Source organism: Hypanus sabinus, chromosome X2 (assembly GCF_030144855.1).
Source record: "Hypanus sabinus isolate sHypSab1 chromosome X2, sHypSab1.hap1, whole genome shotgun sequence".
Taxonomy (NCBI): Eukaryota; Metazoa; Chordata; class Chondrichthyes; order Myliobatiformes; family Dasyatidae; genus Hypanus; species Hypanus sabinus.
Window position 1 is genome coordinate 29492108 of NC_082739.1, and position 25017 is coordinate 29517124.

A 25017-nucleotide genomic window follows, 5' to 3' on the forward strand; every position below is an offset into this window, starting at 1 on the left:
GGATATTTCGGGTATTAATCATGGGACAGATATTCATAAGTTATCTTTGTAAGCAGATGATTTATTATTATTCATTTCTAACCCTGAGAAATCTATTCCAGCAGTTCTATCATTGTTGGCTCAATTTAGTGAGTTTTCTGGGTATAAGTTAAATCTTAATAAGAGTGAATTGTTTCCTTTGAATAGACAGGTCCCAATTTATGGAAATTTACCTTTTAGATTAGTTAATGACTCTTTTATTTACTTAGGGATTAAAATCACAAAAAACCATAAAGAATTATTTAGGTTTAATTTTTTACCCTTAATTGATCAGATTAAAGGCTTGCTTACTAAGTGGTCACCATTATCTTTATCTCTGATAGGTAGGATTAATGCTATTAAGATGGTTATTTTACCTAAGTTTTTATATATTTTTCAAGCGGTACCAATTTTTATTCCGAAATCCTTTTTTAACAATTTTGATTCAAAAATTTCCTCATATATATGGCAGAATAAAAATCCCAGATTAGGTAAAATATATTTACAGAAGACAAAGAAGGAAGGTGGGTTAGCATTACCTAATTTCAGATTTTATTATTGGGCAGTTAATATTAGATATTTATTATGTTGGTTGAAAGATGGGGGTGGATCTTCTGGCCCTCATTGGGTGAGTTTGGAAATTAAATCGGTACATGGTTATGCTCTGGGTTCTATTTTAGGGACTTCTCTCCCTTTTGCTCTTTCTAAATTGCTGAAACGAATTGACAACCCGATAGTTAAACATACTTTACGTATATGGTTTCAATTTTGGAAATTTTTCAGGTTGACTCAATTCGTTTTAAATATTCCTATTGTATCTAATTGCTTTTTCCACCCTTCAATTATAGATCAAGCTTATTTGGCTTGGAAAACTAAGGGATTATTAAGATTTTCTCATTTATTTTTGGACAATTGTTTTATGTCTTTTGAGCAATTATCTAATAAATATAATTTGCCTAGGTTTCATTTTTTTAGATATTTACAGATTAGGCATTTTTTAAGTACTGTACTTCCTACGTTTCCAAATTTTGTGTCTTCAGATATTTTGGTTTGAATTAAACCCTTTTCAGAAAGGGCTTATATCAAAACTTTATAATATAATTATGAAGATACGTTCAGAGCCCCTTTATAAGACAAAAATGATTGGGAAAGAGAGCTTAATCTTATTATTCCTATTGAGAATTGGGATAGAATTCTTCAATTAGTTAATACATCTTCTATATGTGCCAAACATTCATTAATACAATTTAAGGTTGTACATAGGGCCCATATGTCCCAGGATAAATTAGCTCATTTTTATTCTTATATAAATCCTATTTGTGATAGATATCAATTTGAAACTGTGTCTTTAACTCATATGTTTTGGTCATGTCCGCTTTTGAAAAAATATTGGAAAGATATTTTTGATATTATCTCTGCGGCATTGAACATCGATTTACAACCCCATCCTATTACCGCAATTTTTGGTTTACCAATGATGGACTTACTTCATTTATCTTCTTCCACCTGTCGAATGATTGCATTTCTCACTCTGATGGCTGGAAGATCTATTTTGCTGAATTGGAAGGAAATTAATCCTCCCACTGTATTTCATTGGTTTTCTCAAACTATGTTATGTTTAGATTTAGAAAAAATTAGAAGTGGTGTATTTGATACTTCTATTAAATTTGAAAAGATATGGAGACCATTTATTCAATATTTTCATATGATGTAATATGACCCTGTTCCAAGCTTATTTGATTTTCCAGCTTTAATCTTATTTATGTTGAGAGGAGCGGAGTTGATGACACTGAGGATTATGTATTCTTGTGAGATATTATAAACAGCCTTTTTTTGTCTTTTTCTAGTTTTTTCTTTTTTTTCTTCTTTATTAGCTATTAGATTAGTAGTTTAGTTATTTTTGCATAACATTTTTTTCTTTTTTCTGTGCTTTTTTATATTATATATTATGAAATACCTAGATTTACCTTGTTCATACATATACTGTATGGTTCATGTTTTGGGAAAACTCATTTATATTGTAATCATTGCTTATGTATTCTTTCATGTGAAATGGGAATTTGTATGTTTGTAATCCCTTTATTAATATATCAATTGTATTTTGTTCATATTATTAATGATAATTAAAAGATTGAAAAAGAAAGAAAGAAAGATACTAGCATGGATAAAGCAGTGGCTGATTGGCAGGAAGCAATGAGTGGGAATAAAGGTAGCCTTTTCTGGTTGGCTGCTGGTGACTAGTGGGTGTTCCACAGGGGTCCGTGTTGGGACCGATTCTTGTTACATTATTTGTCAATGATTTGGATAATGAAATTGATGGCTTTGTGGGCAAATGTGTGGACGATACAAAGATAGGTGGAGGGGCAGGTAGTTTAAGGAAATAGAGAGACTACAGAAAGACTTAAACAGATTAAGAGAATGGGCTAAGAAGTGGCAGATGGAATATAATGTTAGGTAAAGTATGGACATGCATTTTGGTAGAAGAAATTACACCATGAATTATTTTCCAAATGAGGAGAAAATGAAAAAAAATCTGAGGTGCAAAGAAACTTAGCTGTCCTCATGCAGGACACCCTAAAGGTTAATTTGCAGGTTGAGTTGGTGAGGAAAGCAAATACGATGTTAGCATTCATTTCAAGAGGATAAAGCAAGGGTGTAACGTTGAGACTTTAGAAAGCACTGGTGAGGCCTCACTTGGAGTATTGTGAGCAGTTTTGGGCCCCTCATCTTAGAAAGGTTGTGCTGAAACTGGAGAGGGCTCAAAGGAAGTTCACAAAAATGATTCCAGGATTGAATGGCTTGTCATATGAGTTTTTGATGGCTCTGGTCCTCCTCTCATTGGAATTCAGAAGAATGAGGGGTGACTTCATTGCAACCTATTGAATGTTGAAAGGCCTCGATAGAGTGGATGTGGAGAGGATGTTTCTAGTGGTGCGGGACTATAAGACCAGAGGACACAGCCTCAGAAAAGAGGAACATCATTTTAGAACGGAGATGAGGAGGAATTTCTTTAGCCACAGAGTGGTGAATATGTGGAGTTTGGTGCCACAGGTGACTGTGGAGGCCACGTGATTGGGTATATTTAAGACAGAGGTTTATAGATTCTTGAATAGTAGGAGATTAGGGCTAAGAAGGAAAATGCATCATAAGACCATAAGACATAAGAGCAGAAATAGGCCATTCAGTCCATCAGGTCTTCCCCACCATTCCATCATGGCTGATCCTGGATTCCACTCAACTCCTTCTCACCATATCCTTTGATGTCCTGACCCATCAGGAAACGATCAACTTCTGCCTTAAATATACCCACGGACTTGGCCTCCGCCGCATTCTGTGGCAGAGCATTCCACAGATTTACTACTCTCTAGCTAAAAAAATTCCTCCTTATCTCCATTCTAAAAGGTCACCCCTCAATTTTGAGGTGGTGCCCCCTAGTTCTGGATACTCCCACCACAGGAAATATCCTCTCCATATCCACCTTATCTAGCCCTTTCAAAATACAGTAGGTTTCAATCCCCCCATATTCTTTTAAATTCCAGTGAGTCCAGGCCCAAAACTGCTAAATGCTCCTCATGTTAACCCCTTCATTCCCGGAATCATCCTTGTGAACCTCCTCTGGACTCTCTCCAATGACAACACATCCTTTCTGAGATATGGGGCCCAAAACCATTGACAATACTCCAAGTGCAGCCTGACCAGTGTCTTACAAAGCCACAGCGTTATCTCTTTGCTTTTATATTCTATTCCCCTTGAAATAAATGACATCATTGCATTTGCCTTCTTTACCACAGACTTGGCATGTAAATTAACCTCCTGGGAGTTTTGCACAAGGACTACCTACCCCTCCACCTGTAAACTTTGTCACAAAGCCATCAATTCCATTATCCAAATCACTAAAAAACAATGTGAAAAGTAGTGGTCTCAAAACTGATCCCTAAGGAACACCACTAGTTACTAGCAGCAACCAGAAAAGGCCACCTTTATTCCCACTCTCTGCCTCCTGGGCTGTCAGCAATTCCTCTATCCATGTCAGTACCTTTCCTGTAACACAAGAGGATTTTATCTTGTTAGGCAGCCTCATGTGTGGCACCTTATCAAATGCCTTCTGAAAATCCAAGTAAATGACATCCACTGCCTCTCCTTTATCCACCCTGCTTGTTACTTCCTCGAAGAACTCTAACAGGTTTGTCAGGCAAGATTTCCCTTGACAGAAACCACGCTGACTTTGACTTTTTTTATCATTAGTCTCCAAGTACCCTGAAACCTCATCCTTAATAATAGACTCCAATACTTTCCAAAGAGGGATACTCATTGCTGAGGGGAATGGTCACAGGGGAGCCCTGCACTGTCTTCTTAATCTCCGTACCTCTCCTGGTGCTCACCCATCTACAGTCCGAAGCTTGTACTCTGGCTCTGATCACCTTTTCAAAAGTCTCGTCTATAATATCTTCAGCCTCCCGAATGATCCTGAGTGCCTCCAACTCCTTGACCTGGCCAGTCAGGCGCTGAAGTTGGGTGCACTTCCCACAGCTGTAGTCATCGGGAAAACAGTCAGGTAAACTGAATTCACACATCTAATAGGAGAAGCATTCCATCCTGACTACTCTGTACTAAACAAAAACCGTGCCTTTGCCTGTTCACGCTGAAGCCTGCAATGCCAAAGCCTTCACACTCTGTCACTGGCACACTCCAACAATGGCCACTCCACGTTTGCATCTGAGGTTAGGTTTCTGACGCCAACACTTTCGGTGCTTGTACAGCCCAAAAAGACCAGCTTTGCCCGAATTGGCTCCTTTTATCCTCTATCCCCCGACTTAACACAGGGGAGCTACAAAGTGATTTGTGTTTGATTTTTTTTGCAAAATCCAAGAGTCAAAGTCAAAGTCAAGGCCAGGTTCATTGCCACGTGCAAGAGTGCATGTGTGCTCAGGTGCAATGAAAAACTTGCAGCAGCATTACAGACGCACAGAATCACTTTAGCAGCATTCACAAGAAAAGCATAAATTAAATTATTTATTCACAATTTTTATAAGAAAGAGCACAATTAGAACAAAATAACAAAGTCCATTTCAGTGTCAAGTGACCAATGTGGCCATTGTATTGCTGACTGTAGTGATGAGGGATGATGGGATACTGTGAGCATCTGATAACTTAACTGCCGCACCTCCGAACAGCCCATGGGACATGTGGTCTTCCAGGGCATTCTGTGCAAGGAAAATGGAAAACGTTGGAAGATTCTCTGCAGCTTCCTATGCACTGTACACTGCATCTTTGCCTTTCATAATCTCAGTCCAAAATCGAGTGTTTACAAGCACTGTGTCTGTAATGAGAAATTTGTAACATTCCATGCCAGTCCAGGTGAATAAAGTATTTGTGCAGGTTGTCAGACTTTGTTGGATGATTGCACAAGACTAAGCAACTGTTTCACTACAGGATGTATTGTATACCCAAAGCTGCTGAAAACTTGAATGCCCACAGGCAGTTTTCAAGTGAAAGATTTCACTGTTTTTCGATTGAGCTTTAAAGTAATGGTTATTTCACCTTTCAAAAACAAGTACCAACGATGTCCACTTTTCAAGCAGGAGGTGTTTGTTGGAGCCCTGAGCTTCAGAGTGCAGCAGCCTCATTCTCCCCTGGGACTACATTGCATCAAATGGTGAAACCTTATTGCTGCGGAGATCTGGGCTCCTAACCCATGAAATGTGGATAAAGCCATTCATTTGTTTCTGGGCTATTCAAAGCCCCATGTCCGTGGTAGGGAAATTATTGTAGAGAATTCAAAGGGACAGGATTTATGCATGTTTGGAACGAGAATCATCATCACTTTGTATGGTGAAATCCTGCCTCAGATTTAAGGTATTAGAGTAGTGTAAGGTATTGTAGTGTTGTGCTGTTTTATTTTCCCTTTAAGAACGTGGTATTTTCTCTTTAAGGAATGTGATTGTAGTTCTGAATAACAAAACAAAATAATAACAGCGAGACAAGCTTCTTTCTCACCCTCCCAGATCAGCTGTTTGGGAACTGGAAGGCAGCAGCCAGGAAGACCCTAGCTCTGTATCTCTTCTTGAAAATGTCACCTCAGAGGTCCTCTAGTATGTGTTGTGAATTTTTGACCAATGTTCTCTCTGCCACATTCAACAGACTGTCTGTTCCCAAGACCTTATTGTTTCTTGTTGGTCTTTTTACTTCTTGTCCGTGACAGGTGTTAAGGCCGGTATGTTGGTTTTGCTGTAGGGTTGGGGGATCTGACAGAAGAACTGAGAGTACTTTAAAAACATGACTCCCTTTTAACTCGGACACCTCAGAAGGAGCACAATTTCAATATGCAATTGCTTACAAAGAGTGATAGTGACAGTGTAGATAGGAGAGACACTGAGAGGTTGGTCAGATAAATTTGGAGTGCACTGGAAATTGAGTGTGTGAACTTTCCTCTTCACTTTCAAACAGTGGAGTCACTTATTTGTGAATAGAAGCTGTGGCTCTCCGGGACTGCGGCAGATGCCCCAGAGGAGGGATGTGATGAACAGACGGAATAGAGCAGTTCCTCACCTACAGCCCCATGGATCCTCATGGAGGATGGTCACCGGATGAGAACCCAATGTCCGAGGAAGCTCAGGATAGCTTGTACAATAAGGAGAGATGTCCACAACATTGTAAACAAAGAATTCCAGTTCCATGTCTATCACAGACATGGCGGACACTGACCATTGGGAAGTACATACCTGGCACATGCACAACAAGATTGGCGATTGGGGTTTTGAGGAACAATCAGTCATGTTTCCAAATCAGGTTGGTGTGGCAGTTTGGAGGGAAACCTGTGGGTGATGGTGCTCCCAGGAGCCTCTACTTATCCATCTCAGTGGCAGAGGTCACAGGTTTGAGACCTGGGAGGTAACTGCTGCCATGATGTGCACTGTCAGGTGGGTTGTTATTAAAGTGGGTGCTTTATCCTAGACTGTCAGAAATGTTGAAGTGGAATGTGCCACACTCTCTGTCAGGCCAGTGGAGAATATTCTTTGTGTTACCACATCCAGCACACACCATTTGAAGTTGTCTACTTGTTACAAAGCCTAGAGAAAACACCCATCAAAAGTCACCTCATTAGGCAAAGGACTACCTGGAATCCACTCCTGTCGCTGGAGGAAAGAGCAGCCCTCCACCCAGATTTCAGCCATTCATAAATTGTCACTATGGACTGAGTCTACAGGGTGGCTGCATATTGTGGGACTGTTGTATAGTGGTTCCCCACCAAGGCTGAAAGCATTCACATAAAACATGGAATATAGACCAGTAAAGCCCAGGAACAGGCCATTCAGCCCAAAATGTTGTGCCGAATCAGCTAAAAAGCAAATCAAAAACACCCAATAACTAACCCCTTATACCTACACAATGTCCACATCCCTCCGTCTTCCTCACATTCATGTGCCTATCTAAACATCTCTTAAAAGCTTTGAAAGTATTTGCCTCTACCACAATACCAGGCAGAACATTCCAGGCATCCACCACTTTCTGATTAAAAAAACTTACCCCTCACATTCCTCTTGAATTTACACCCTCTCACCTTCAATGCATTATCTCTGGTGTTAGATATTTAATTTCAGTGAAACAAATGCTCTTTGTCTGCTCTATCTATGTCTCTCATAATCTTGTAAACCTCTATCAGATCTCCCCTCAGTCTTTGATGCTTCAGAGAAAACAACCCAAGTTTATCCAGCCTCTCGTGATAGCACATGTCCTCTAAACCGGGCAGCATCCTGGTGAAACTCTTCTGCACCCTCTCCAAAGCCTCAACATCCTTCCTATAGTGGCGCGACCAGAACTGCATGCAATACTCCAGATATGGCCTAACCAGGGTTTTATAAAGTTGCAACGTAATCTCCTGACTTTTGAACTCAATACCTCAACTAATAAAAACAAGCATTCCATGAGCCTCCTTAACCTCCTCATCAACCTGTGTAGCCACTTTCAAGGAGATATGAACTTGAATCCCAAGATCTGCTCAACAACACATTTAAGGATCTTGTACTTAACAGTGCACTGTCTCCTTGCATTTGCCCTACCGAGGTGCAACACCTCGCATTTGTCAGGGTTAAACTCAATCTGCCATTTCTCAGCCCATATCTGCAACTGATCTATATTGTGTTGTATTTGCCAGTCTTCTCCACTATCCAGGACTTCACTATTCCCTGTATCATCTACAAGCTTGCTAACCCACCCATCTGCATTTACATCCAGGTCATGTACGTATATACATCACAAACAGCAGAGGTCCTAGAACAGATCCCTGCAGAACACCACTAATTACAGACCTCCAGCTCAAGTAAGCCCCTTCAAAAACTACTCTCTGTCTTCTATGCGCAAGCCAGTTTTGAATCCAAATAGTTAATTCTCCATTGACCCCATGCATCTTAACCTTCTGGATTAGTCTCTCATGAGGGATTTTGTCAAATGTCTTACTAAAATCCATGTAGACAACATCCACTGCCCTACCCTCATCAATCTCTCTCATCACCTTGTCAGAAAACTCAATCAAGATGGTAAGATACGACCTACCATGTATAAAGCCATGCTGGCTCTCCCTAATTAGGCCATGGATTTCCGAACGTTCATATATCCTATCCCTAGAATTTTCTCCTGCAATTTCCCTACAACTGACATAAACTTGTTCCCTTCTTAAATCACTCAGCAATCTGCATGATGCCCACCCAGATGTGGTGAGAATTAAGGAACTGTCAAGAAGCCATGTTTATTGGCCTAAAATAGACACCAATATTGTTAACATCTGCCCTACTTGTCAGCAGGCACAAATAGCATGGGCCAGGCTTGATCACATTGATTATTTTGGACAATGCTGGGTCACATGTTTCTAATTACTGTGGATGCCCATTTGAAGTGGATAGGGGCATTATCCACTAATTCGTCACAACTACAATCAGTCTTTGCCACATTTCTGGTAGTCGGGGAATGATCATATCCAACAGAGGGGTTTGTCAAGAAGAATGGTATTAGGCAACTGACAACGACTCCATAACATGTGGCATCGAATGGCATGGTGGAGCAAGCAGTGAAACAAGAATTTTCCAAACAAACGGAGGGTGACGATGACAAAGTTAAGCCATTTCTATTACCATGTTATCCCAAATGAACTGTCAGGTACATCACCTGCTGAATTAATGTTTAAGTGCACCTTACACACCAAATTAGATCTCCCTCAGTCAGTCATCCAGGAGCAAACTTACAGCAAAGAAGAGGCCATGAAACAAAAATCTGTTACAGACTGTGAATGATTGGTACCAGTGTATCTCGCAGAAAGAAGACTGGCTACCAGCTGTCATCCGGTATTGTCACAGTCAGGTAGCAGAAGCTGAGCTGACAGAGGGACAAATTGTTAGGTGACAGTTGGATCATCTACACCAACAAGCTAGCGGGGGACCCTGGGCAGCAGAAGTGTTCCCTGCTGGTGAAGCCAGCACCCAAACAGATGAAACAGACAAACACTGCAGACCAGGAAGCTGCCCTCCTTCAGCGGTCCACAATGGTGCACCGGCCAGTTGATCGATACCAAGTGGGTAGACATTTCATAATTTTTTCAGTTTACTGCACTTATTCCCTTTGTCTATGGTTCCCATCTACGGGGGACGGATGTATCACGTCAGATCAATTGTGAGACTGTGGTGAGTGCTCAGGCAGCCTGTCAATCATGCAGAGAATCAATGTGCTGGAGAGACTCTCATTTGGACCCGGTCTGTAGCTCCCACACTGTAAATTGCCAGTGTTACTAACACGGCTGTGTAAAAGCGTTTAGTCATACTATTCTGTTGTCGTTCTTGTGGAACATTGACCTATAGGCCCACTAGTTTGCTCATCACTACCTCTTTAGTGACAGTATTTGTATCAAGGGGGTGGAGCTTAGGAGATGATGGTGCCTAACAGCGACTCCTTTGCTTGCATCTTCAGAAACAGCTCTATTTCCATCTTTAATGTCTCTATTTTCCCTTTCAGAGTTCTTTTGAAGACCCTGACCTGGAGTTACATACTGACTTTGGTCCTTTGTGGGAATGAGACCCGCTCTCAGGGCCTCACGACTGGCCATTATTTAATATGCCAAGGACTCGGCCGAGAAGACCTTCATGCCTCTACAGGGAACTGGAGTATCGTGGGAGTACATGGAAGATTGAAAGCAGCGAGCTGGCTGCTGGCTGTGTGCCTAGTTCTGTGGGCATAGAGCTCGGAAAAAGAGATGCAACAGACTTTTAAAACCGTAAATCAGCGAGCTGTTTTGTTATGTTCCCCCTCTCGCTGTGAAGTGGGGACTCCTCTTTTTCCCTTATTAGAGAGAGAGAGTGAGCCTGTGGTATGTCGAATTACCGGGTGAATGACTAGTCCTTGGGGTGCTGCAAGTCTGTGTCTTTACTGATGTTTTGCTGCACGCTTGAGTGCTTGGTGGGGGGGCTGATGCTTTTCTGCTGGTGGGGTGTCAACGCCTTGCTGCTGCATATGTGTGGGAGGGGGAGCTGGGGGGGCTTTGGGGTTCTAACATTTAACTGTCATTCATTCTTTGGGGGCACTCCTCTTCGCGGATGGTCGCAAAGAAAAAGAATTTCAGGATGTATATTGTATACATTTCTCTGACATTAAATGTACGTTTGAAACCTTGAAACCTCCCACTGTATCCATAATATCTCTCCTTAGCATCTTAGACACGTCCCCCTCTGTGAAGACTGACACAAAATAGTTGTTCAAGGCCTTGTCCAGTTCCACTTTACCCAATATTAATTCTCCCTTTTCATCTTCCAAGAGACCTATGTTCACTTTAGTCACTCTTTTCTGCTTCATATAATTACATAAACTTTTACATCCGTTTTTGTGCTTGTTTACCTTCATAGTCTTACTTCCTTTTCCTTATTGCTTTCTTGGTGGTTATTTGTTACTTTCTAATGTTTCCCCAGTCTTCCAGTTCCCCACTGCTGTTGGTGACTTTGTATGCATGAGCTTTTAGTTTGATGCTGTCTTTTATTTCCTTAGTTATCCAAGGTTGGCTGTCCCCACCCTTATTGTCCTTGCTTTTAACTGGAATATAGTTTGCAACACTGCAAACTATCTCTAAATTCTTCCACTGTTCCTCAACTATCCCAGATGCACTGGTGAATCTCAGTGACTTCTGGCTGGTGGCTGATGAAACAAAAGAAAACAACTAAATATTTTGTTTATCACTCTCTTTCTGATCATCGCAAACAATAGCCTGTAACTTCCCTTTGGACTTGGAGGTAATTCCACGTGGAAGAACCGTGGTGAGGTGAGGCAGCGGGCCTGTCACTGAGAGCGAGAAAGACCCGAGGTTCGATCGATTTAAGTGGCGGGTGAATTGGAAAGGTCGGGTACAGGCCGAATCCAGAGGCCAGAGTGTATCGAAGTGAGTGAACCTGATGTTTGGACGATGATTTAGGTGCCAGGCCAGATTGAAAATGTCAGGGAGTTGGGCCCGAGGCAAGGTACAGGCCGGTTCAATTTGCTGTTCCGCTCTGCACTGAACTAAGGGTCTGTGGATGAACTCTCTTTGTGGACCAGCTCAGAAAGCTATTTACTTGCATTTATTGTTTACATGATCTGTTTGTCTTTTCCCACTTTCCACATTGGGTGTTTGACCGACTTTTTAACAAATGGGTTGATTTTGCTTTCTTTGTTTTGTGGCTACCTGTTAGGAGATGAATACTGTACTCTGACAATGAATAAAAGGTTGAACTTTGATACAGCTGTGTTCCCAGTCTATGCTAGTCTGCTCCTCCATCATCCCTTTGTAGTCTCACTTGTTTGAGCATAATACACTGGTTTTAGATCAAACTATTGCACTCTCCATTTGTATGAAACAGTCAATCATACTGTGATCTCATTTTCCAAGAGGATCCCAAATAACAAAATCATTAATTTTACCTGTCTCGTTGCACAGGACCAGATCTAAGATAACATTTTCCATTGTAGGTTCACTAACATACTGTTCAAGTTAGCTATCAAAGGTTCAAAGCTTCAAAGTAAATTTATTATCAAAATAAGTACAGGCATATGTCACCATATGCTACCATGAGATTCATTTTCTTACAGGCATTTACAGGGAAAAAATACAATAGAATTTACAAAAATATACTCAAAGACCGACAACCAACCAATGTGCAAATGAAGACAAACTGCAAACATAAGTCAAGTCAAGTCAAGTCAAGTCACTTCTTATTGTCATTTCGACCATAACTGCTGGTACAGTACACAGTAAAAATGAGACAACGTTTTTCGGGACCATGGTGCTACATGGAACAGTACAAAAAACTACACTGAGCTATGTGAAAAACAACACAGAAAAAAAAGCTGCACTAGACTACAGACCTACACAGGACTGCACAATACAAAGTGCACAAAACAGTGCAGGCATTACAATAAATAATAAACAAGACAATAGGCACAGTACAGGGCAGTAAGGTGTCAGTCCAGGCTCTGGGTATTGAGGAATCTGATAGCTTGGGGGAAGAAACTGTTACATAGTCTGATGGTGAGAGCCCAAATGCTTCGGAGCCTTTTCCCAGACGGCAGGAGGGAGAAGAGTTTGTATGAGGTGCGTGGAATCCTTCATAATGCTGTTTGCTTTGCGGATGCAGTGTGTAGTGTAAATATCTGTAATGACAGGAAAAGAGACCCCGATGATCTTCTCAGCTGACCTCACTATCCACTTAGTGTCTTGTGATCCGAGATGGTGCAATTTCCGAACCAGGCAGTGATGCAGCTGCTCAGGATGCTCTCAATACAACCCCTGTAGAATATGATGAGGATGGGGGGGTGGGTGGGAGATGGACTTTCCTCAGCCTTCGCAGAAAGTAGAGATGCTGCTGGGCTTTCTTTGCTGTGGAGCTGGTGTTGAGGGACCAGGTGAGATTCTCCACCAGGTGAACTCCAAGAAATTTGGTGTTCTTAACGATCTCTACCGAGGAGCCGTCGATGTTCAGCAGAGAAATATAATTCTGAGAACATGAGTTGTACAGAGTCTTGAAAGTGGATCTATTAGTCGTAGAGTACTGGTGAGTGAAGTTATCTGCAATGGTTCAGGAGTCTGATGGTTGTAGGGTAATAACTGTTCCTGGTAGCTTGAGACCTAAGGTCCCTGTGCCTCCTGTCCGTTGGCAGCAGTGAGAAGGAGAATGTCTTCGATAATAGATGCTGCTTTCTTGTGGCAGCACTCCATGTAAATACACTCAGTGGTGGGGAGGACTTTGCCTGGGATGCACTGGGCTGTAGACTTTTCTATTCCTGGATATTGGTGTTTACATACTGTACCAGGCAGTTCGGATACTCTCTTCAGCAATGTGCTGAATCAATGCAAACTTCTAAGAAAGGAGAGGCACGGATGCATTCTGTGAAGTCCTATTCAAGACTGTCTTGACTAATTTGATTCATCCAATCTAAGTGCAAGTTAAATTCCCCCACGCCAAGAGCCATTCCATTCAACCATGTGTCAGATATTTCCTGGTTTATTGCCTGTGCTACTGTAATTTTATTATTCGATGGATTATTCGACAACTCCCACCAGTGACTATTCACCCTTTACTACTCCTAATCTCTACCCAGATGGACTCAACGTTCTCCTCCTTAGATATTACATCATCTCTCACTATCTCACCCTTAATTAAGAGCGCTACTCCACCTCCCTTACCTTCCTATCTATCCTTCCATATTCCATATTATTTAAAAGCCATGTTTGAATGCTTTCAATCACTTCTCTGCTCTGTCTCTCTGCTAAAATGACTCCAACCATGCATATTGCAGGCCAACTCTTTGAATGATTATGCAGAAAGTTTGAAGTTAATAACTCATCTCCTACCTTAGGCCACAAACTTATCAATCACCCCCGTTGTGGACATGTTCTGGATGTCCAAGATCCATATGCTCCACAACCGCTGGACTAAGTGTGTAAATGTAGGAGGGGACTATGTTGAAAAGTAAATGTGCTAGGTTTTCTAAAACTGATTCCTTCTACCTTAGGCCACAAACTTATCAATCACCCCTCGTATATCAGGATGCTTTTTATCAACTACAATATTGATAGCAATCAATGCCATCACCCACTCAAAACTAATCAATAAGTTCCAAGACCTTGGCCTCAATACCTCCTTGTGCAATTGGATCCTCGATTTCCTCACGTGCAGACACCAGTCAGTTCAGATTGGCAACAACATCTCCTCCACAATCTCCATCAGCACTGGTGTACCACAGGGCTGTGTGCTTAGCCCCCTGCTCTACACACTTTACACCTATGACTGTGTGGCTAAGCACAACTCCAATGCCATATTCAGGTTAGCTGAAGGCACTATTGTCGTTGGCCGAATTAAAGGTGGTGAAGAATCAGCATACAGGAGGGAGATTGAAAATCTGGCTGAGTGGAGCCATAACAACAACCTCTTACTCAATGTCAGCAAGAGCAAGGAGCTAATTATAGACTTCAGGAGGAGGAAAGCAGAGGCCCCTGAGCCAGTCCTCATCAGAGGATCAGAGGTGGAGAGGGTCAGTAACTTTGAATTCCTCGGTATATTATTTCGGAGGACCTGTCTTGGGCCCATAAGTGCAATTATGAAGAATGTGTGGCAGTGCCTCGACTATCTCTGGTGTTTGCAGAGATTCGGCATGACATCTAAAACTTTAACAAACTTTTATAGATGTGTGGTGGAGAGTATATTGACTGGCTGCATCATAGCCTGGTATGGAAATACCAAAGCCTTTGAATGGAAAATCCTACAAAAAGTACTGGATACAGTCCAGTCCATCACGGGTGAAGCCCTCCTCACCATTGAGCCAATCTGCATGAAGCGTTGTTGCTGGAAAGTTGTTATGATTATTATTCTATAGATTTATTGAGAATGCCTTCAAGAAAATGAATCTCAGGGCTGTATATGATGACGTATTTATACATTGATAATTAATTTACTTTGAACTTTGAAATTTGAACCAATTCACTGGAAGAAATTCAGAGGAAGTTTAGTAAAGTTAGAATGGGTAAGTTCTTTTATGCAAAAATATCAGAGGTTTGACTTGTACAAATGTGTGAAGATTAGAAGAGTAAGAGGAGAATTGACTGAAATCTATAAGATCCTGACAGGCCTTTGACAGGATTGGTGTGGAGAGAATGTTTTCCTCTTTGTGATAATCTAGTTACAGTTTAAAAATAAGGGCTCACTTATTTAAAACAGAAGATTAATTTTTAGAGTGCAAGACCATGTGAAAGCAAAGTACAATATTAAATAGCCTTAAGAAGTAAGCAAAGTTGAGATCACTGAAAGAAGTCATGTACCGAAGTCTTTGGTAGTTAATAAGTTTTGTGCTATATTTTGGTGTTCAGGATATGTAATCTGATGTAGTCATAGATATAAAGATAACTCTGTTGAAGCGACTGATGCACCATCAATAACTCACACTGAGACGTAAGGCGAGATATCGGCTTTTATTGACTGGAAGAAGGAACCAGGAGTGAGTGTCCATCATACTATGTCCTGGAGACTGAGGCCGAGCGTCAGGCCTCAGATCGCCTTTATACAGGGGCCCGTGGGAGGAGCCACAGGAGCAGTCAGCAGGGGGCGTGTCCAGACAGGTACATAGTTCACCACAGCGACAACTGCAGAAATGAAAGTGTGTGTGCATGCACACTTATTTATAGAGGGGATCTGAGGTATTAATCAACATCAGGAAAGAATACACATAGTGTCCACTTTAGTGACCTAATAAAGTGGTCACTGGGTGTATGCTCCTGGTCTTCTGCTGCTGTCGCCCATCAAGGTTCAAAATGTTGTGCGTTCAGAGATGCTCTTCTACACATCACTGTTGTAACGTGTGGTTATTTGAGTTACTGTTGCCTTCCTGTCAGCTTGAACCAGTCTTCTCTGACTCTCTCCCATTAACACAGAACTGCCACTCACTGGATGTTTTTTTTTTGTTTTTTGAACCATTCTCTGTAAACACTGGAGAGTTGTGCATGAAAATCCCAGGGGATCAGCAGTTTCTGAGATACTCAAACCACCCTGTCTGGCACCAACAATCATTCCACAGTCACTTAGATCACATTTCTTCCTCATTCTGATGTTTGGTCTGAACAACAACTGAACCTCTTGACCATGTCTGCATGCTTTTATGCATTGAGTTGCTGCCACATGATTGGCTGGTTAGATCAGGTGCACAGATGCAACTAATACAGTGGCCACTGAGTGTATAATCGGTCAAATCTCTAACTATACACAAATCTCTATAATCAATTTTATTTATTTGTTTGTTTGTTTATTTTATTTAGAGATAAAATGCAGAACAGGCCCTTCTGGCCTAATGAGCCACACAACCCAGCAACCCTCCATAGCCTAATCACAGAACCAATTAACCTACTAACTGGTACATCTTTGAACTTTGGGAGGAAACCAGATCACCTGGAAGAAACCCAAGTGCTCATGGGAAGGACATACAAACTTCTTGCAGAGTACGCCAGAATTGAACTTCAAACTCTGATGCTCCGAGCTGTAATAATCGCTACAGTACTGTGGCACCCCCAAGTGGAGCAAACATAAGTGGGGGAACATCGAGAAAACAAGATAACAGAAGTCACCTGGAGAAGAGCCAGCTTCAATGGGGTGAAAACAGATTGGGCTGAAGTGACTTGAAATCAAAGCTTGGCAGGGAAAACTGTGATGGGAGGCCTTTAAGGTGGAGAATCTGCTCCTGAGAGAATGGGTGTGGGAAATAAAGTGAGAGGCCTCCAGATGACTGAAAGGAGAGGGTGAAACAAAAAGATTGAGAGCAAACAAAAAGATTGTTAGCAGGAGTGAGAATTAGACTGATTAGAGAACGTTGAGGGTGAAAGTAGAAAGGAAATAAGAGGCAACAATATTCTTCAGGCACATTAAAGGAAAAGGTGTGAAGGTGATAGTGAATTATGTTTGTACAATTTAATTTGAAGTTTATGTTGTCCTGTGTACAGGTGCAATGAAGATCCTGCATCAACATCACAGACACAACATTCAGTTGAGAATGGGGATCTTGAAAAAATTTAATGGTGAGAATAGAAGCTATTCTTCGTGAATCATAGGAGGTTATAGGATCTGGTGAAGGCTACAGACAGAATAGATGGTGAGAAACCTTTCTCATTGGTGGAGGAGTCAAGGATCAGGTGATAGGGAGTGAAGCGGACTGGCAAAGAGCCAAACCATGGAGGAAAAGCTCCTTTATATAGTGAGCTATCAGGGTCCGAAATGCATTGGCCAGGGGGAAGTGGAGGTGAATTCAATTGTAGCATTCAAAAGGAAGCTGTTGGTACCTGGAGGGAAATGTTCAGATTAATGGGATGAAGGTGGGGAGTGGATCCAGCTGAATTACTCCAACACACATTTGGCACAGGTTCAATGGCCAAATGCCTTCAGAGAGATATTGAGTCAAAGGGGCAGAAACGGGACCTTTAGCTCACTGAGTCTGTGCCAACCATCAAGCAATCATTTCCACTAATCCTGATTTATTCTCCCTGTCTTCATGTCAGCTGAACCACTACCTTTTTTAAAACCAGTCCCGATGAAGGGTCTTGGCCTGAAATGTCTCTTCCATAGATGCTGCCTGGCCTGCTGAGCATTTTATCATCAGCAGATTTTCTCATCTTTGTTCCAGCACTACCTTCATGTTTATTTTTCTCAGCAATATTTTTATTGGCTTTTTTAAATCAAGAAAGCATAGTACAAAGGGGGTTTGTGCAGTACACAACAAATGTATGAAATGTACAACTCACATCTGTGGAAGAGATGCACCCATAGTACAATCATGCTTTGGTTGCCTCCCTGCCCTGACCTACCCCTCCCAATTCCCATCTCCAAGCCATCATTGCTTTAGCAAAAAGGGTTAAACAGAACTTTTATCCCCACAGAGCTGCATTGGTATTTCCCGAACACATAAACTGTTGTATGTTTACACGGCTGAGTTCATAGAGTTTTACCGGAGAATGCTGAAAGTCAGGGAGATATGTACAGAGGAAAGGAAGAAGGACTGAACCTTTAGTTTGGCTGGGAATTCTGAAAATATTTAAGGAAGGGTCCCCATGCCTTTTGGAACTCTATGTCCGAATTGAGAGTTGAAGAATGGATCTTCTCAAGGTATAGACTGGACATGATGTCCCTAAGCCGCTGAGCATGGGTGGGCATCCCTCCACCTGAGCAAGACTGCTAGCCTGACCAAAGGAGAGGCAAAAGACAGTGTGCGACAGTGTGTGTTCATGTCCTCCTCTCCAGAGATGCTGAAAAGAGCAATTAAAGGATTAGGTTCCAGATTGTAATTAATTATTTGGGATAGAGTTTGGAAAACATCTTTCCAGTATTTTTCCAAGCTAGGGCATGTCCAGTACCTGTGAATAAGGGAAGCCTCGCCCCTTTTGCATTTGTCACAGCAGGGATTAACATCTGGGTAAATGCAAGATAATTTAGTTTTAGACATATGGGCCCTGTGTACGACCTTGAACTGTAACAGGCAGTGGCGGGCACATAAAGAGGTTGAGTTAACTTAATCCCATACATCGTCTGATAGTGAAAAATTTAAATCTTGCTCCCAGGCAGTTTCAATTTTGTCGGGGGGGGGGGGGTGCTCGCCTCAGAACCGCTAGCTTGTCACAAATAGTAGATATTAGACCTTTGCACAATGGATTCATGCAGAGAAACATATCAATGGCATTTGTGTCGGGTGCCTCAGGGAAATTTGACAACAATGGGCTGATAAAATGTCTAATCTGCAAATATCTGAAGAAATGAGTGTTGGGTAAGTTAAACTTTGCAGACAATTGTTCAAATGATGCAAAGTGATTGTCTATAAGAAGATCTTTAAAGCACCTGATGCCCTTTCTATACCAGTCTTGAAATGTTGGATCACGCTGGAAGAGGTGATTATGTAGAATAGGACTTGAAAGTGAGAAGCCATATAGACCACTATACTTTCTGAACTGAACTCATACTCTCAGGGTGTGCTTGATAACAGAATTAGCAATTGGTTTAGGCATAAGAAAAGGGAGTGCAGATCCAAGGAGTGCGGAAATAGAGACATTCTTAATAGAGTTTACCTCCATTGCCACCCATATTGGCAGTCAGATTGGTTGTGGAAATGAGACCAAAAGGTGAGATAGCGTATGTTAGCTGCCCAGCAATATAAGAGGAAATTGGGCAGAGCCATGTCCCCAACACTTTTTAGATTTTTGAAGATGGACTTTATTCAGTCGGGGACACTTGCCCTTCCATAAATAGGTTGATATGACTGAGTCTAGTGAGTCAAAGAAGACTTTAAGAATGAAAGGTGGTACGGATTGAAAAAGGGATAAGAATTTAGGAAGAATGTTCATTTTGAAAACATTAATTCAGCCCATCAGGGGCATGGACAGAGGTGACCATTGTGCTAGGCTTTGCTTTGTATGATTTAACAGATTAGTGAAGTTTTCTCCAAAAAGACGCTTATAATTCCTTGTTACTGTGATGCCAAGGTAAGTAAATTGGTTATTCACTACCTTAAAAGGGAGGTTATGGAACTCTGAAGCTTGTGCTTCTCCATTTATTGGAAAAAGTTCGCTCTTGTGTAAATTAAGTTTATATCCTGAAAACAGGCTAAATTTGTTAAGGAGTGAGACTTTGTGCTCAACTCCCTCCCTCCAAATCCCTGTCAGATCCACACAACTGTGGAACGCAATTGCCAATGGCTCTATGACCAGATCAAAAAGTAAAGGGCTTAAAGGGCACCCTTGGTGGGTTCCATGTTTGAGATTGAAAGGTTGGGATTGCTGAGAGTTGGTCAAAACAGAGGCAGTGGGACATGAATATAACAGTTTAATCCACGTGATGAAACTTGGTCCAAAATCAAATTTTTCTAGAACAGCAAAGAGGTAATTCCATTCTACACGGTTGAACGCTTTCTCTGTGTCTAAGGAGATAACACATTCAGGAATCTCAACTGAAGGTGAGTATAATATTTAAAAGACGGCATATGTTAAAAAAGGGAGGCAGTTTTTGACAAAACCGGTTTGGTCTTCAGAAATAATAGAGGGTATCTCATCTACGAGCCAGAACTTTAGCTAAGATTTTGACATCACATTTAACAGAGAGATTAGCCTGTATGAGGAGCACTCTGTTGGATCTTTGACTCTCTTCACTAGAAGAATGATGCTGGTAGTTTACCTTGTTTAAACGAATCAGATAAAACCAAGGTTAGTTGAGGTGAGAGCAGTGACAAAAATGATTTAAAGAATTCTACAGGGAACCCATCGGGTCCTGGAGATTTACCAGTCTGCAGTGATGAGATAGCTGAGGATATTTCCTCTAATGATATTGACTCATTCAGTCTCATTTTGAGATCAGGAGAGAGTGTAGGGATATTTCAGCTATTTAAAAAATTCTCAAACAAAATGTTATCATTTGGGGATTCAGAGGTGTAAAGTTGGGCGTAAAAGTTCCTGAATGTGTCGTTGAATTCAGAGTGATTCAAGGTGATGCTTCTGTTTTCCATTCAAATTTTTGTGATGTTTTGTTTGGCTTTGAAGCTCCTTAATTGGTTGGCTAAAAATTTACCAGATTTGTCACCATGATATAGAACTGGCTCTTGCTCTTCAAGATTTGGTGTTCAATTGGGTGAGTGGAAATAAGGTCAAATTTAGTTTGGAATTCCATTTGTTTTTTGTACAGCTCCGGATTTTTAATTTGAGCATATTGTTGGTCTATTTCTTTAATTTGATTGGCCAGGTCAAGTTGTTCTTTATGGTTCTTTCTTTTCATATTCACAGTGTAGGAAATTATTTGACCCCTGAGATATGCTTTCAAAGCGTCCCAGACAACTAGGCTTGAGGTTTCAGTGATGTATTGGTATTAAGGAAAAAGATTATCTGGTCCTCCATAAATTTTACGAAGTCATTATCTAACAGTAAGGTTGAATTAAAATGCCAATGCTTATTTATTTGAGGAAGGCCAGGAAGAATTATAGACAGGACAACCGGAACATGGTCTGATATCACTATGCTCTGATAAACACAGGAATGGACCGATGGAATCAGCTGATTATCAATTAGAAAGTAGTCAATTTTAGAAAAGGTGTGATGGACGTGTGAGAAGAAAGAATATTCTCTCTTATTTGGGTGGAGAAAGCACCATACATCAGAGATGCCATAGTTGGAGAGGAAGGACTGAATTAATGAGCTTAGTACTCTGGGAATAGAAGACGATCGATCCAGCACTGGATCTAACCAACAGCTGAAGTCTCCGCCTAGTATGAGACTATCCTCATATTTTAATGGAAGTTATAATTTCATACACAAGCCAGCAAGAGGAGAAGACCACAGCCCTTCAGTCCTGCTCTCCCATTTAATGTCACGACTGATCTAACTGTAATCTCAACTCCACCTGCACCCTCTAGCACATTGAGAATCTACCCTCTTCTGTATAAATCTGTATGTGTTTTATTGGGTTAAGTGTACCTTTAAGAACTGAGTGGATCAGGTGTTATAAGTTTTGATAGATTGTTGTGGCAAACAGTGCCATTAAATGAGAGTTCGCGGCATTCTGTTAATTGTTGTGCCACAGTTTTTGTGGTTTTAAAGATTAATGCCAAGGAACTGGCAGAGGGCAGACAGCTGGGTTTTCAAAAGGAATTTGACAAGGTTGCTTCACAAAATAAGAGCATGTGGTGTTGGAAACAATATTGGTGGCAGAGTGGCACAGCTGATGGAGCTACTACCTCAGCTTCCAGAGATCCAGTTTCAATCCTGACCCCAGGTGCTGCCTCTGTGACTGTGTGGGCTTCCTCTGACTGTTCCAGTTTCCTCCCACATTCCAAAGAATGTGAGTTGGTAAGTTAACTGGCTGTTGTGAGTTGCCTCCTAGTGTGTAGCTGAGAGATGGAATCTAGGGAGACTTGGTGCAAATGGAGGAAGAAAAAAATGGAATTAAGGGTTAGTGTAAATGGTTGAAAGTTGGTGTGGACTCCATGGGCTAAAGGACCTGTTCTGTGCTGTATCTCTCTGTTATTCAACTATATTAAGTGGACAGACTAACAGCATGATCAAGCTGTCATTATGAGGTTGGCAACTGTAACCAGCTGTGTGCTGCAGGGATCAATGGAACATTCTACCAGAGGAAGTGGTAATGCTGCTCAGATAGCACTAGAGTCATGGAAAAGTACAACACAGAAACAGGCCCTTTGGCTCATCTAGTCCATGCTGAACCATTTAAGCAGCCTCCTCCCATTGTCCTGCACCTGGACCATAGCCTCCATAACACTACCATCCATATAACTATTCAAACTTCTCTTAAACATTGAAATTGAGCTTTCTTGCACCACTTGTGCTGGAAGCTTTTTGCACACCCTCACAACCATCTGAGTGAAAAAGTTTCCCCTTATGTTGCACTGAAACTTTTCACCTTTCACCCTTAACCCATGACCTCTGGTTGTAGCCCTACCCAACCTCAGTGGAAAAAGCCTGCTTGCATTTACCCTTTCTATACCCCTCATAATTTTGTATACCTCTGTTAAATCTCCTCTCAATCTTTAATGTTGCAAGGGTTAAATCTCCTCTCAATCTTTAATGTTGCAAGGGTTAAATCTCCTCTCAATCTTTAATGTTGCAAGGTCTGAAGTCCTAATCTATTCAATCTTTCCTTATAACTCAGGCCCTCCAGACCCAACAACATCCTTGTAAATTTTCTCTGTACTCTTTTCTTTTTCAATCTTTTAATTAATATCAAAATAGTGGATATACATAGTATTGTTACACTATTGTTGGAATTACATTGTTAATAGATAATATATATAGTTATATATTCAGTTTGTACAAAGTTAATAAACCTCCCAAAAATGTTCAAAATACAAATGCAGAGTTCACAAAAAAGGATTAACATATCCAAAAAGACAAAAAAAAGAAAAAAAACAAAAAAAACATACCCCCCCAAAAAAAACTAAACTAAACTGTACTTTTTCAATCTTATTTACATCTTTCCTGCAGCTAGGTGACCAAAACTGTACACAGTACTGTATTCCAAATTAGGTCTCACCAATGTCTCATACAACTTCAACATAACATCTCCTGTACTCAGTACTTTGATTTATGAAGGCCAGTGTGCCAAAAGCTTTCTCTATGACCCTATCTACCTGTGACGCTACTTTCAATGAATTATGGACCTGTATCCCCAGATCCCTTTTTTCTACCACACTCCTCAGTGCTCTGCCACTCACTGTGTTTGATCCTACCAAAGTGCAACACCTCACACTTGTCTGCATTAAATTCCATCTGCCATTTTTCAGCCCATTTGTACAGCTGGTCCAGATCCCTCAGCAAGCCATGATCATCTTCCTCGCTGTCCACTGCACCCCAATCTTGGCGTCATCCACAAATTTGCTGATCCAGTTAACCAAAGTACCATCCAGATCATTGATATAGATTTCAAACAGCAAAGGGCCCAGCACCGATCCCTGCAGCATTCCACTAGTCACAGGCCTCCAGTCAGAGAGGCAACCATCTACTACCACTCTCTGGCTTCTCCCACAAAGTCAGTGTCCCATCCAATTTACTACCTCATTCTGAATGCCTTCACTCATTCTGAGTGACTGAGCCTTCTTGACTAACCTCCCATATGGGACCTTGTCAAGTGTCTTGCTAAAGTCCATGTAGACAACGTCCACTGCCTTGCCTTCATCCACTTTACATAAGAAATAGGAACAGGAGTCAGCTATCTGGCCCGTCAAGCCTGCTCCACCATTCAATAAGATCATGGCTGATCTGACCATGGATTCATCTCCACCTACCTGTCTTTTCCCCATAACCCTTAATTCCACTACTATGCAAAAATCTATCCAACCTTGTCTTAAGCACATTTACTGAGGTAGCCTCCACTGCTTCATTGGGCAGAGAATTCCACAGATTCACCACTCTCTGGGAAAGCAGTTCCTCCTCATCTCTGTCCTAAATCTATTCCCCCCAAATCTTGAGGCTATATCCCCTAGTTTTAGTCTCACCTACCTGTGGAAACAACGTTCCTGCCTCTTTCTTATCTATCCCTTCCATAATTGTATATGCTTCTATAAGATCTCCTTTCTTGGTAACTTCCTCAAAAAACTTAATTTAAGATCTCGCCCATCTGTTTTGTTTGCACATATGGATTACCATTCTGGTCTTCCAGACCACCAATCTTGTCCCTTGCAATCCTTTTCGGTACCTGTAGAATCCCTTAGGATTCTCCTTCACCATGTCTGCTAGGCAACCTCATGCCTTCTTTTCGCCCCCCTGATGTCTTTCTTAAGTGTTCTCTTGCACTTCTTGTACTCCATAAATACCTCATTTGTTCCTACCTGCCTGTACCTACTTATACACCTTTTTTTCCTTAACCTGGGCCTCAGTATCTCTTGAAAGCCAAGGTTTCCTGAACCTGTCATCTTTACCTTTTGTTCTAACAGGCACATACAGTCACAGTTTCGTACTCTCAAAATTTCACTTTTGAAGGCCTCCCACTCACCAAGCACAGCTTTGCCAGAAAACAGGTCGGCCCAATCCACACTTGCCAGATCCTTTCTGATACCATCAAAATTGGCTTTTCTCCAATTTAACTTCCCAACCCGCAGACCAGACCTATCTTTCTTGCATGTTTACTTTGAAACTTAATGGCATTATGATCACTAGATGGCAAGTGTTCCCCTACATCTTCCCTAATAGCAGATCAAGTATCACGCACACTCTCGTTGGGACTTCTATGTACTGATGAAGGAAACTTTCCTGAACACATTTGACAAACTCTATCCCATCTAGTCCTTTTACAGTATGGGAATCCCAGTCAATATGTGGAAAGTAAAAATCACCTTCTCTAACAATTATGCTTCTTGCAACAGTCTGTGACCTCTGCAGATGTGTTTCTCTAAATCCCTTGGACTGATGGGTGGCCTGTAATATAGTCCCATTAACGTGGCTATATCTTTCTTATTTCTCAGTTCCTC